Genomic DNA, 14,835 nt, shown 5'->3' on the forward strand with positions numbered 1-14,835 from the left:
CATGAAGAGAACTTGTTTGTAATGTCTCTTTGCATCAGGCCACATTAAGGCTGGCGACAGTGTTGCTATTGTGCTCGTAGTGCATGTAGGTCAAAGCAGTGGCGGGAGGCTTGTCCTCCGCTGAACCCGCGGCGTGCAGTACACCACGGAGGCCTGCAGAGGGCGCGCACGAACAGCCGCGTGCAAACACATCCCAAATTGGACCCCCCCCCCCATACTGTGGAGATGGCGATTGTCTCGAGCTCACCTCTTCTTACCTTTCTGTTGATTGTTAAAGTGGATTTTACTATTATATATATTTTTTGCACATCTAGACAGTGGCGCGCCTGGAGAGAAGGCGAGTAACCTCAGATGACCTCTGTCAGGAAGCCATTTATTTTTTATTTTTTTTTGCGTGCGAGCACAGTCTATATGGCACGTTTTTACACATATGCATATTGCATGGTCATTATTAACACCACCCATTATTCCGATGGCGACCACACACACACACACACACACACGCACACACACACACACACACACACACACACACACACACACACACACACACACCTGTCACTGTCTAGACAGCGAGGGAGGGGGGACATTAAGACGGGTGAGGGGGGAGGGGGGGGGGTTGGTCCCACATGACCCATTTGCTTCATTCTATGCCAGCCAAAATCTATCTCAAGGCGTTGGATAATAACGAGAAGTGGGCGAATCCCCCCCCCCCAAACAACAACACGAAAGGTGGGTAAAAAAATAAAATCAAATCAAATCCTTCCACTGAATCTGATTGGGCAGCCGAACCGGCACCGTTTGTTCCCCCCTGCTCCCAAACTCGAGGTCAGCTCGGGACGTTAAAAAATAAATAAATGAGAAAATAGAAATGCGTAGAAAGTGGAAGACACCGCAGACAATCTAGCTTGTTTGGTGCCCGCGGCGTGACGGGCGGGGGCACCGGCCAATAGGAAACCCGGGCGAGGGCGCCACGCGTGACTGACGGCCCTAGCGTCCAATAGGAAGTTAGAACGCGTGATGGACACATGACTCCGGGCTCCCTCCCGCCCACCGTCCTTGGTGATGTAGACGAGAGGAGGGCATAAGGAGAGTTCATTCACATTTGTGGACGCTATCGTTTCTATCGTTTTTTTACACCACGACGCCGGCCTACCTTCAGTATTTTGCTGACAACTATCCTAAAAAGTGCTTCTGTTTATTGGCGGCTTGCCGTGTCGCCGCGTCTATTTGTAAATAGTGCCTCGTGAAGAGAGTAGGAGGCACATTACTACTAGTAGTAGTAGTACTATAACAACTCCCACTGCTTGCACATAATGGAGCCCCTCTCTCTCTCTCTCCCTCCCTCTCGCTCGCCTCGCTCTCCCTTTCTTCCATGGGGGGCTCACTAATAATAAGTGCAAGACGGCGCACTGTTCTCCCCCAATGGCAGCTTTAAGTGAAAAGGCGTGCCTGCACCCCCCTCCTCCGGCTCCCCTCCTCTCCCAAACTACTCGATGTATAGTTAAAAAATGGGAGGGCACATTCGAAGCGAGCTGCTTCTATGAAGGTAGGCTGCAGCGTGTGTTTATTGATGAGATGAAAAGAAGATGGAAGTGAGAAATGAAACAAAGTGAAAGCGACACTTTGACATATTCCAGCTTCAGACCTTTTTTTCGTCTTGGGTAGGGGGGGGAGATCTACGACACTTTTTTTTCTCCCAAAGCCAAGCTTCGAAGTGGAGGTAAGACATTTTTTTTTTTTTGAAATGCATGTTATATTTAAAAAAAAAAAAAAAAAGTCGGGACGTGACGGTACTGTTTTGTGTCCGTTGAGTTGTGTGCTTCTTTTTGATGTGTGTGTTGATTCAATGGATGGCGGAACTGGAGCGTCCCTCCGTGCGAGGAGTGAAGCCCTCAGTCAGTCAGTCCACGCTGCCACGGCGCTTTCGTTGTCCATTTATATTGGGGGACAAAAAAAACAAGCTGGACATGACGCAAGTTTCCCATCCGTCATTATTGTCAACCTGCCCCCCCCCCCCCCCCCCCAGCACCACCACAACCCCCCCCCCCCCCCCCCAACGCCACCCCTACCGTCTTACTTTTTTCAGCATAATGGTGCGTTCAAGTGTCTTGTCAGCGATGCTCGTATTTTACAACACTGGAACAAGTGTCCGCGTGTCCGTCACTTTCCTTCTACTTTCTCCAATCGTCTATTACTTCTTCTTCTTTTCTTCTTCGTCTTCTGTAGTGGAACTTGCCTAAATCCCAACCAAGCACATGTTCAGCTCACTTTTTAAAATTGTTTTATTATAATCAATTGTACTTGTCAGTGCTACATGGCAACACTACTGGAAATACTCAATTTCTTTGAGTGTCACAAGTTCAATTGAGCACACTTTTATTATAAGCCAGCTATACGTTGCTGTTTTTTGGTGGGTTTTTTTTCGGCTGAGGGTGGCCTAGATTTGGAGCCGTGCATGATTAAAGTTGCAAGAGGAGCTTCTCAGTGGGCCCTTTTATTTCAGATCTAAAAGCCGTATTGATACATAAGATGTGACGTGTTATATAAGACGTGCTCAAATAGTCTGTTTTTCGGGCTTCATCCAGGAGAAAGACTGAGAGTGTGCGTGCGACTATGAGTTGCAAACAGATGTCGTCCCATACTGCAATTGTCTCGGCAGTTTAACGCACCACGCCATGTATTCCACACACCTTGTTTGTATTGGGGTCAGGTCAGGTTGTCACTGAAAAAACACAGGTTACAGTTGCGGCTTTGGTTCTAGTTTTGGATCAGAGCACATCATGCACACTCTTGTTCAGCAGTTGTGTGATTCTTCTTCTGTAATACGTCAACGCTAACATGAATGAGTTACAACCCCTCGTTGCAAATTGACACATGCGCTGGTCTGATGTGGCACATGTGATGTGAGGTCATCCCAAATGTGATTTTATTGATCGACTGGCTGGCATGTGGGGGAATGCATGTTGAAATGTTCAATGTGGGATGGAGGAGTCCTTTTATCGGCAAAGACTAAACTCAACACCTGTATTTTTGGACCTTTTATTGTTTGATGAATTGGAGGGTACTTGTGTTGTATGTTTGAGTGTGCATGTGTGAGTGTGTGAGAGCTCTCGCAGCAGCTTTATGTCCAAAACTGATTTCATCAGCCTAGAGGAGACGAGATAAGGCCTCAGTGTGACTTGTTTCATCTCGCTGAAATCACTATTTATTATATGCATATATTCCACATGTACATTAATATGCACAGTGTTTGTGCATCAGCCTGTGCCCGCTTTTTGTGTGACTGCTTAAATCCCACCCATGACTAATGAATATTTAAGAGCATGTCTGCAGACCAAGGAAACTCATTATTATATGAAGGAGAAACTGGAGAGCTAGGTGTGTGTGTGTGTGTGCGCGTGTGTATGTGTGTGCGTGTTTTTGCATGTGTGTGTGTGTGTGCGTGTGTGAAGAGCGTGCTAATCCACACCCAGCAATCAATCCCAATTTTCTTTTTGGTGACACAATTCTTCTCTTGTCCTCTTTAGCTTGTCAGCCATTTTTCACATCCTCAAATGTATTTTCACCCTCAAAAATACAAATCGTACCATACCCCCATTTTATAGCACATTTAATATTCCAACTTGTCTTGTGAATGTGTTTAATTAGTGCCATGCTGCACCCTACCACCCAAAATTCAGCTTTTATTAGACATGCACACAGAATGCGGGTCAATATTCATAATTATTTCAAGTCACTGCTGCCTAAAAAGAAAAAAAGATTAAGCCTACAGATTATGCACTCATTAAATAGTAGTTTTCTTTTTACCCAAATGTGTTCAAGATTGGTGCAAAGATGGAGAAGCAAAGGGTATAACTAAATAAAAATATATCAAAGTGGAGTACACATTTAAAAACAACATATTCTAATGTAGTCCATATATTGTCATATTTTCATTATTAAAAAGAATATCCAAATTTCAGCATACCTGCCGTACCGCATATATTACAATTAGACATTTCAAACGATTGCTTTCTGAAAAGAACATTGCAATGATGATAGTAATAATACCAATAACAGACCTTGTATTCAAATCACACTCCAGAGTCCAGTCTGGTTCTGAACCACCATTTTAGTAATGAAGTACAAATTTGTGAGTGGAACAAATGTTACACACCAAATATAATTTATTTTATTTGTCTTTATGCGCACATTTCTTCCATTTGTCTCGGTAGAATAAGAAATTTGTGGTTCAAGTTTTAAAACTCAGCAGAGCAAGGAAATGGCAACTTCAGTTAAAATGGACACCAAATGCATGCCACTATAAGGCTCTATAGCAGTGGTTCTCAACCTTTTTTCGGAGATGTACCCCCTGTAAAAATGTTTTTAATTCAACTACCTCCTAATCCGAGCAAAGCATTTTTGGTTGAAAAAAAGAGATAAAGAAGTAAAATACAGCACTATGTCATCAGTTTCTGATTTATTAAATTGTATTACAGTGCAAAATATTGCTGATTTGTAGTGGTGTTTCTTGAACTATATACTTATTCGGAAAAAAAGATATAAAAATAACTAAAACTTGTTGAAAAATAAACAAGTGATTCAATTGTAAATACAGATTTCTACACATAGAAGTAATCATCAACTTAAAGTGGGTGTGAGTTTTCCTTGCCCTTGTGTGGGCTCTACCGAGGATGTCGTTGTGGTTTGTGTTGTGGTTTGTGCAGCTCTTTGAGACACTAGTGATTTAGGGCTATATAAATAATCATTGATTGATTGATTGATTGATCCATCTGGATTCATGAACTTAATTCTAAACATTTCTTCACAAAAGAAGAAATCTTTAACATCAATATTTATGGAACATGTCCACAAAATATCCAGCTGTCAACACTGAATATTGCATTGTTGCATTTTTTTTTCACACTTTATGAACTTACATTCATATTTTGTTGAAGTATTATTCAATAAATATATTTATAAGAATCTTTGAATTGTTTCTATTTTTTATAATATTAAAAAAAAAATCTCACGTACTCTTTGGCATACCTTCAAGTACCCCCAGGGGTATGCGTACCCCCAGGGGTACGCGTACCCCCATTTGAGAACCACTGCTCTATAGGACCATGTGACCTCTTGTAGCCAATCGGTGAAGAAAGCCATCTGTAGTATTGGGAGAAGTCATAATACAAGTATTACTAACTGATTAACTCCATAATGACATAGGGTAAGGTGCATGTTTTTTTTTTTTTTAATTGAGCATCTTATCTATTTTTTCATTTTATCTGCCAATAGTATTTTACGGCAGTTACAGCTGTAAAAAAGCTTTCGTAGTTACTATAGCAACAAGGTCAAAACATCCTATTTCAAACAATGTTATGCTCTCTGGCATTATAGTATGACAACAAACGCGTTTTTTATACAAAATAAATGACTGTAAAATATTCTTAAAATTTTCGATTAAAAGTCAATGTTTTCCAACATTCAATAATAATCTGGTTTGATGCCATGACACGATTTTAGATTTTAGTGTACTTTGTTGGACACGCAGCTTTGTCCCATACCAGTAACACAACTGGTGAATGTGGTGCCCCATCATGTAATTAATGAGAGTTGTTTCCAGCGCATGCTTTCATGCAACAGAAAAATGCCGTTACATGAATTTTTGGTGATTTTCCTCGCAGCAGCAGCAATAAATTAATCTGCCTGATTTTGAGAGGGTGCGGGGAGTTATTTTTTGTAATTTCAATCAAGATCAAATCTAATTTTGCACCACTTTTACGCATACTACAGTACCTTGGTTAAAGTTTTGTAACTAGTATTCTAAGAATTGAAATATCTCCCCGCCCCCAGCTCCCAATCCTTTGCCTTCCAGAGCAAAAATGTCTTGATCCGAAACTAAAAGGCATATTTTTCAGTTTCTTTTTGCTTTGGAATCTCCCCTCCTTGCTCGTATCACAGGAATGCATGAAAGCACACATTGAGGCCCAATTTGTGAACGTTGTTGTCAAAAGGCTTTTGTCCCCATGCAATACTGTCTAAATGTCAGTCTTATGAAGCACAATGTAATTTCCAAGGCTCCGTGTGACAATAAATGCCGTGTTTCTTAGATTGTATTGTTTGACATTTTCTAAAATGATGAATACAAAGCCAACATTCCAACATGGGACGGGATGCGGACATGCTCTCCTGTGTTGCACGTCCTAAATTAACACAGCAGAAGACTCTGCTAGGTTTACAGCTCTGCCTATAATAAAAACATGGAAGTCAAGGGAAAACACATGTATTTATTATTATATAATCAAAATACCATCCATAAATATTGTATGCCGGAAGGGGCGAGGAGTGGGTGGGGTCCAAAGTGCGGCCCGGGTTCCACTCGTTTTGTATGGCTGAGTATGTTACTATTCAAAAGTTGTATAGGAGAAAAAGCGAAAATGTTGAATGTTACCAGGACTGGAATGTATTTAGAGGCTGCGCTAAATTATATCATGGTTTCATTTGCGTAATTGGCCATGACACAAAACTCAGTGTTGGTGTGTGGAAAGTTTTATCTTGGAAGAAATTGCAATGTTATATCGTTTTACAAACACAAAATTAAGATAATGACTTAGAGGTATTGGTTTAATTTTGTGTAATGGTAAACGCTTTTGTGTGCGTCTTATGATAAGCACAAATATATTAATTATGTTTCCAAGGCTACATGTACTGTTAGTGTGCAATTATTTTAAAAATACATTTATCACTATGTTGATGAACTCATGATGTAAGTCAGCTGTGGTATGTGCATGTGAGGTGTGTTAAGAAGCAGCTACAATGCCATATACTGTACAGAGTTGGAGCAACAAGCTACATGTACAGTCCTATTATAATGTGGTAATAAATCTAAAAAATAACCAGAATTGTTTGTGGTGGTCAAAGTTTTTTATAAGTTAATTTAATTCCAATAAATTAATAGCTATCTAAATATTAGTAAGGTGATTTGCATATTTAGGCATACTTACTTAAAAAAAATAAAGTTGCCTCCTCATTAATACATTTTTCTGTATGCAACCTTTGACAATCTTTCTCTACAGCTTGTTATATGTAATAATATTTCATCTTAAAAACAAGGACCAATCAGCGGAGACAGTACAAAGAAACACAGTAGTATTTAAATAATAAAAAAAACAACATATTTTTTTGTTTATTCACACCAAAGCAATGTCACGCTCAATGAAAAGATTTTACATCATGTGTTCCAGTCATTAATGCCTTCATGTCCAATAATGTCTGTATTTTTCTCATGGTTTTGTAATACTTTTCAACGTCAAACACAGTGACTCATTTTACAGTTATTAAGAGTGTTTATCAGATTCTATTGAAGTGTGTGACCGGTGTTTTTTTTTACATTACCTTGACTAAAACGTGTTTGCATTTTATTACCATGGTTTGACTATAAAAAAATAAAATGAATATATTTTACAAAAATAAAAGATCTTTATAAAATGCAGCTAGGGCTAATAATGTGAGTTTTTGCCCCCCACCCAGAAAAAAAACAAGTGTTTTTTTTTGCATGTGTAAGAAAGATGAGCATTTTTACTACATTTGTGTTTTCCCTATTTGAACACACAAGCAGGTCCTGGCATTCATATCATGTAAAAAATGTATCCTGGATTCTAATAGTGAAGTGGTGTGTTTGCCAAGAGGCATGTGTGTCCTCAGTTCACCCTGCTACCCATATGGTTTGCTACAAGTCATGGTGAGCTGAGCCTGGCTGCATGGGAAAAGAATCTAAGCAGAGGTTGAGAATTTTTTTTTCCAAGTACAAGAGAATTTGGTAACTTTTCAAACTAATATACTGTCTTCTTTTTGTTGTATTTCATGCTTCTATCTTGGCTCGAAAAATTGCTTTTTTTTTTGTTCTCCAATTGCCTTGAGCCAGTAAACAGAAGCCAGAGCAGCCAAAATGTGAAGGTTCTGCACAGCCTTGGTGTGCAGGTTTGCTTGTATGCACTGTGAAATGACTAAGCTATATCCACACTCGTGTTTACATTGTGGCACCGTCTTAAAATGAAGACTTTTTCGGACGTGTTTACATTGAATTTGAACCATTTTTTCTCTATTCACCCTGAATACAGCCAAAAGAAGACATGTGATCTTTTGAAAGAAGTTCTTTGGCAGATATGTTTCTTTTTTTTATTGGGACTGCAATGTAATCTCTCTCCAAATGTCTTTCTTGGATACTGCCTCGAATGTTTATTGCCCCAAAGTCAACCTTGATAAAGACACAGGAAAAACTAGATCCCTCCCTCCTGGAGACTCTTTGTTAATTTGGCTGCATTTAACGGCAAACTGCAAACTGAAAGTTTTTTTTTTTCTCTTCCTGGTGTTTCTTGCCAACGTGTTAGGCAAATGATAAAAGGAAAGGTATGCAGTACCTGTTTCTCAACTACCAAATGGTAAAATCTATTTAAAGTTGCGTCCAAGGCAATGAGTGTTTTGCAGTACTGTTTGACTTTGTTGATAGATGCAATACAAAGAAACCGATCTGATCATACTGGTAGCTTCAGGATAGTGGAAGATTTTCCGCTCCTGCTGCACATACGCTTTTTATTTTCTCCTGGAAGTACACGCAAAACATATGGTTGCCATGTAAATATACATAAGCTTGTCTCTTCACAAATCCAACGGTACATTTTTAGAGAAACTTTTACAAAAACTTTTAAAACACAATATTTTAAATAGTGAGCATGCACTACATAACATTAAATTGACAAGAAGCCACTTGCCAAACGTCCTTGCCATTGTTCTTTTCTCTTTCAGGCAAAGTCCACACCTACACAGGTGCACGTTTTCTGGCTCCCAATCACTTATTTGCCATCAGAATTTTGGGGAAAAAAGCAGTAATAACATGCACATTCAGTGTTTCTCATTCATTTATTTACTTGTGGCGGATCCCCACAAGTAAAAAATAAATAAATCGAGAAATATTTTCGTTAACAGGATGGTAATCATGTTCTACAAAATCCTTGACTACATTAGTTGTGTTATATTAAGAGTTTTAGGTTTGAGCAACAGGCGTTGTAAGTTAGTCAGCACACACAAACAGAGACCAGCAGACTGGCCAGGTAATAGAAAATTAGCGCTCAATGTTCGTTTTCATGGAGTTTGATGAATATATGCCTGTATGTAGAAATGTATGTTTTATCAATCTGTTTAGTTAAAATCTCATTTGTTAAATTCCAACATTCATGGACACCAAAATAACATATATAATTAAAACAGGGGTGTACAAAGTGCAAATTGTTACAACGTAGTAATAAAATAAGCAGCAACATTTGAAAAATAGAGCAAAACAATATATTTTAATAAGAAAAAAGGAGTAAGGTAAAAATAACCAAGGGTACACATAAAAGGTGTGATAAAACAGAAAATGCAGACATAAGGTGCGGAGAGGACACAGTTAACACTAAACAGCAGAGGCAGAAATCGCAGAAATCACAGAAAATCATGAAGCGTGAGTGGAGCCAAAGCAGAGGAGATGTACACGACTGGAAGGGTGAAACATGAGGAAACTACTGGTGCCGAGTAAAAGAATTGGAGAGCTTAAGTAGCAAGGAGAAATTGAGTATCAGGTGTGTGCGCAGGTGGCTCTGCCTTGTGACCCAGAAACCAGGCACTGCAACAAAAGGCAGACAGGCGGCAGCAAAACTGCCAAATGATGAAAGAAACACTGACATTGAGATCTCCCTCTACAGTGGACATTTATGTATGGGCTATTTCATTTGTCAGAGTTACACATTTCAGGGGAGAAAATCCTGGTTTTGCGAAACATCCACATTCGCCGCAGAGGATAATATACATATGGTATAACGATTATAATTGTAACTCTTCTACTTATAAATTGGTGCACACAAAACAGCACTAATTTGTCAATCCATGCACCCCAACTCTGTTTCCTGTGCTGGGTTTTTTCGGACAATACGCCACAAGGTAGCGGTAATATAAAAGGCCCAAAGTTTGATCCCATTAGTCCAAGTGACTTGAAATTTCTCACACAGCTCAGCACACTCTATAAAGCATATTTTTGCAAAAAATTTGCAAGGTTAGTTGGAAATGGAACATCTTTGCAGTAATATTGTCCACAATTAATTGTGGACAATGATTATACAACGGAAGATATGTAGTGTACATATACTAGTACGTCTTTCAAAGCAGTGTTCTGACTGTTGTATGTTGAACGTTCTCTAAGCATGTTTGAAATCCCTTCAAAAACGGATTTAATAATTAATAATATGATAAAGAATTGTTTCATATTTTTGAAGAATCGCGCCTATAGCAGCAAAATGAAACGCACTACTCGGTGTCCTTTTGATTAGGCTCAACCTGTTTACTAAAACATGATCTCAGTTATTGGAAGTTGATCTTCCTACACGTAGACATCCAATGTGACACATTAGTCTGCTAAATATGAAGCTGCCATAGAAACAGGAGTTCACAACATCCAGAGATCCTATTGCATTGAAACAAACATTTTGGTGAATTAAATTATCCCTCAAAATTCTATTATGGAAATGCATCCCGAAATTGTATGTCTGATGTTGGTGATATTTTTATGGTAATAGTTGTACATTTTCTTCAGTCAAAGTTAAATATCTAATTCATTCCAGTTAAATGATAAACAGTTGTGACATTATTTGTTGCGGCTTGGCAGTATTAGCTGTTGTCAACATTTACCGTACGTGCATATTCTTAGTTTTTAGCAAGTCTCCACCCTTTCCAAGCATTTTCTCTTTTCTCTCTGCACAAAAGTCTTAACAAAAATATTGTTTTGAAATATGTTTTTTGTGTTTCTCATGTGAAGAAATCTTCAGCTAAACTTGCGACTGTTGCTTCTCACTTCTGGCACCTTCCAATATTACAGAGGTCAGACTTGGTTTGTCCAAAGTGCAGCTTATTTGTTGTTTTTGTTGTTGTTGTTTTTTATCAGCTCACAATAACATTACACAAAAAAATAAAATACACATTTTGCCATAGTTTCTGTGTCTTGTCATCGTAAACATATGTACACATTTCTTTGAGGTATTGTAGGTTTTTGAGTGTGCTAAAGCCAATAAACAGTTTTAATAGGCGGAATAACAATAATATTAGCAGTGTTTCCCACAGGTCAGGCATCTATTTGTGGTGGTGTGGTCGGGCGGCGGGTGGGTGTGGTGGGGTGGTTCGGGGTAGAGGCAGCGGCGGCGGCGATGACCAAGAAGAACGCGGAGTTGGAATATAATTACAACACTTTATGTACATATTTATATAATATTTACATATTTATATGATATGTAACTACAAGCTCCATTCACAGACAGAGTCCCATTGCTTTTATGAGTGGTCGAGCGAGTCAAAAGCCGAAAAAAAAAAAATATATATATTTTTTTCTTTTTATTTGTGGCGGCCGTAATTCTTTCGTGGCGGGCCGCCACAAATAAATGAATGTGTGGGAAACCCTGATTAGTAAAGAATAACAATAAAAATATACTTTAAAGAGGCAAGATTAGATATTACACTAATTTTCTTTGTTACCTATTACACACACAGTAGAGGAGGGATTCATATGGTCCCATTCTTGAGTGGATCTTGTGTGAAAGGAAGAGTGGCGGTTAATCATTTTGCAATGTAGTCCGCTGAAAATGGTAGACAGCACCACTCTACATAGCAATTGACATTGTGGTCAATTTAAGATATTCAACATTATACTTCCATCTGGTGGCTAAAGTGGGTAGTTCACCTCTCAATTTGTCACGTTTCATGTTTTAGCTAAACCGCAACAAATGGGGCCATAGAAATTTCCTTCCTACTGTAGCTAAGATGTGGATATTGTGTTCAGATTCTTCAGCATGATGATTGACCTACATTGTATTAGTTTTAGTATCTAACATATTTAGCTTTTTCAGATTTTTCTGTATGCGGACATTAATGGAAAACATTTGGACACTACTACAGTGTGTGTCATAGCGCCACCATCAGTCAATGGATTTCACAATCATTATGACAGACATGATTTTTTTTTTAATGCATTCTAAATAGGAAATAAACGTAAATAAAAGTCCGCCGACCAATAGGAGGTCCTCTATTCGCCCATAAAATCTAATAAATAACCATTTAAAAAGCACCAGCAATACTCTAATAATATTTAACATGAATGATTTACGTGGACCCCAACTTAAACAAGTTGAAAAAGTTATTCGGGTGTTACCATTTAGTGGTCAATTGTACGTAACATGTACTGTACTGTGCAGTCTACTAATAAAAGTTTCAATCAATCAAACTCTATTTACATTCTGTGACTTGAATAGATCGATAGTACTTTATTGATTCCTTCAGGAGAGTTCCCTCAGGAAAAAAAATAAAAAATAGGTTAATAAATAATTTAACCAATTATTACTTACATTGTTATCATAAGCGCTAACGTCGATATTCATAGCGGTGATGTGATCACTACCGTGTGTCCCTATGTGTACATCATCGAGTGATCTTGCTCCTTGGAAGTTTATCGAGATCATAAATCATGCCTCTCATCTGGAAAGTAGATGGCTGAGGATGTAATCCGGCAAGTTGGTACACTTTGACAGCCATTTAAGACCTGGAACTGGCGAGAACGACACAAACTAACGGAGTGGGCTGCACCTCCACTCGGATTATGAACCATCCGCTCATCCATCCATTTTCGACCGTTAGTCCCTCTCGGGGTCGCAGGGATATTCTTTATCTAAATGGGAATATAAGAATATCCTAGCAGTCTGCATCCTAATGACAACAGACCTTGTACAGTAAGTGATATTTTACTATGTTTGCTGGCTCTCATGATGTTTTGAGTGAGTAATAATCAGTGATTGGGGGGGTAAGCAAATGTCGTGACGCGTTTTTGAAATTAATGCGCCGCCTATGCTTAAAAATATTAACATACGTAAATATCAAATGTTATTATAGATGTTACACATTACATATATACTTACATCATGTACATACAACCCTAATGAAGGTGCTTGGATGTTTTTAAGGGCTTTATAGGCAGAATTTAGCAGCTCCCCTAGGCTCCATTGTAAGCAGACTTTTGATCGCATTTATTTAACATTTATAGAATGCATGAAAACCATAAACATCTGTTGTCATGTCTCTCAAAATTATGGTGAAAGTGCAGTCCCCCCTTTGAGCACAAAAAGTGCATATCGTTCTTGTCGGTGATGCTATTATTTTTATTTTTTTTATCTCAAACTGTTAGCTATACTTTTGGTTTTAATTTAGAATGTATGATGTTGACCCAATGGCTTTGCCAGTAAGGCTTGAGCGTCCAATCGGATTGCTTTGATATTATCCCTATGCTGCCCATCTGGCTGTTATAATATGCTGTGATGGACCATATTTGCTCAATGACAACATCTCCCAGCATCCACACACTATTTTGCTTTCTTTTTTGTTAGTTTTCTTCCATCTGTGCAGGGTTAAGTCCTGTGTATCCCAACATGCATTTAGAAAAAGCCAGGATAAACTTCACTAACACATAGGCAGAATAAAAACACTCCCATTGAAGTGGCACTAGGTAGTCATTAAAGGGTTGTTTTTAGTTTAACCTAAACCTTGTGTTGGACAAAAATGAAAAATCCCAAGTTAATGTTACGCGAAAACCCGCCTCTGCGGCCTTACGGTAATGAGCCAGATAGCGTCAAAGTAACACAGCCAGGCCAACGGTATCACGTGGCGTGATCTTTGGCAGAATGTTACCAGAACCAGCTGATGTGCTGACCAGCCATTCATGTGCATTAGCCAGGACGGTGATTACCATGGGCCGAGCTGAGGGGGTGATCATGTGCTGTGAGGCGAATCTGTAGTGACTCACAACAACCCTACATTGACAGGGAATCTGTGAAGTGTAGCGCCGGGGAAGGCAGCGTGTTTTGTGGTGTCAGTAGTATCCTGATCCACTGCATCTCTTAGCAACAAACAATGTTAGCCAAGTAAGATGCTGGAAACAAATGCAAACAAAGTGGGCTCTCAGCTTTGTACAGCTAGACCGGATTTTCTCGTTGGAAACAGTGAACTGCAAAGTATGTACATAGCTTTCATCCGATACATTTTTAGTGTGTACTTTGGTAGACTTTGCAGCTGCAGGCTTGTAATACATTAAGCAGAAAACAACCAATCAGATCCCGCGAGTCCCCTCGAAACGGTTAGAAAACATGAACATCCCCGTTACTCATTTGGCATCTCACCTAAAAAAAACAAAGTTTTGGCAGCAGAGCGTGTGATCAGTATAATGTGTGCTCAGCAACTTATAAGCAATACAACTTGTATAACCACACCAACTGGTGACCTCAACATTTTGTTCCTGGAGTCATTCCTGAGCAATTATGACAAAGTCGCACATAGGTGATCTTTTACCAAGACAAACCACACCAACGCCATTCCTAATAATAAAATGTTTGTTAAATATTGTTGGAAGCACTACGCAGTGTGTGAAAGAGGACCAATTTCATTCCTGTTGGTACCTATTTGGGATCTGCATGAGTCCTGAAAGTTTGAAATCCAACCATAGAAACTTAGCCAAGATATAAATAAAACAATTGTGCCTTATTCCTAACTTATTCTGAACGAGCCTTTAAAAAAATGGAGTCTTTAGTTACTTATTTTGCCTAAGTTACGTCAGTGGACATCTCCATGTATGATAGAGGTTTAACCGAGGAGCTTTGTGCAAGTGCGCCATTTTTGTTCAATTGTAGTCAAAAGTTGTAGTCATTAAATTCCTTATTTTCCTCTATCATCTTGTTGTGGGGCGGACTAGCTAATACTAAGTAGCGTATAGGTGTAATTTACATCTGTCAT

The 14,835-nt window shown here is 39.0% G+C and overlaps 1 protein-coding gene across 3 annotated transcripts in view; it reads left to right on the forward strand.

Annotated features, from left to right (window-relative positions):
• The first annotated feature begins 1,113 nt into the window (after nt 1–1,113).
• Nucleotides 1,114–14,835, forward strand: part of zbtb20 (zinc finger and BTB domain containing 20) — a 39,189-nt gene continuing 25,467 nt past the window's right edge. For all 3 annotated transcript variants that reach the window (XM_061898385.1, XM_061898387.1, XM_061898384.1), the window contains exon 1: nt 1,114–1,723. The gene's annotated coding sequence lies outside the window, so the exon portion shown is untranslated. The remainder of the gene's footprint in view (nt 1,724–14,835) is intronic.

The sequence above is a fragment of the Nerophis ophidion genome, linkage group LG04, assembly GCF_033978795.1.
Source record: "Nerophis ophidion isolate RoL-2023_Sa linkage group LG04, RoL_Noph_v1.0, whole genome shotgun sequence".
NCBI classification, from domain to species: Eukaryota; Metazoa; Chordata; class Actinopteri; order Syngnathiformes; family Syngnathidae; genus Nerophis; species Nerophis ophidion.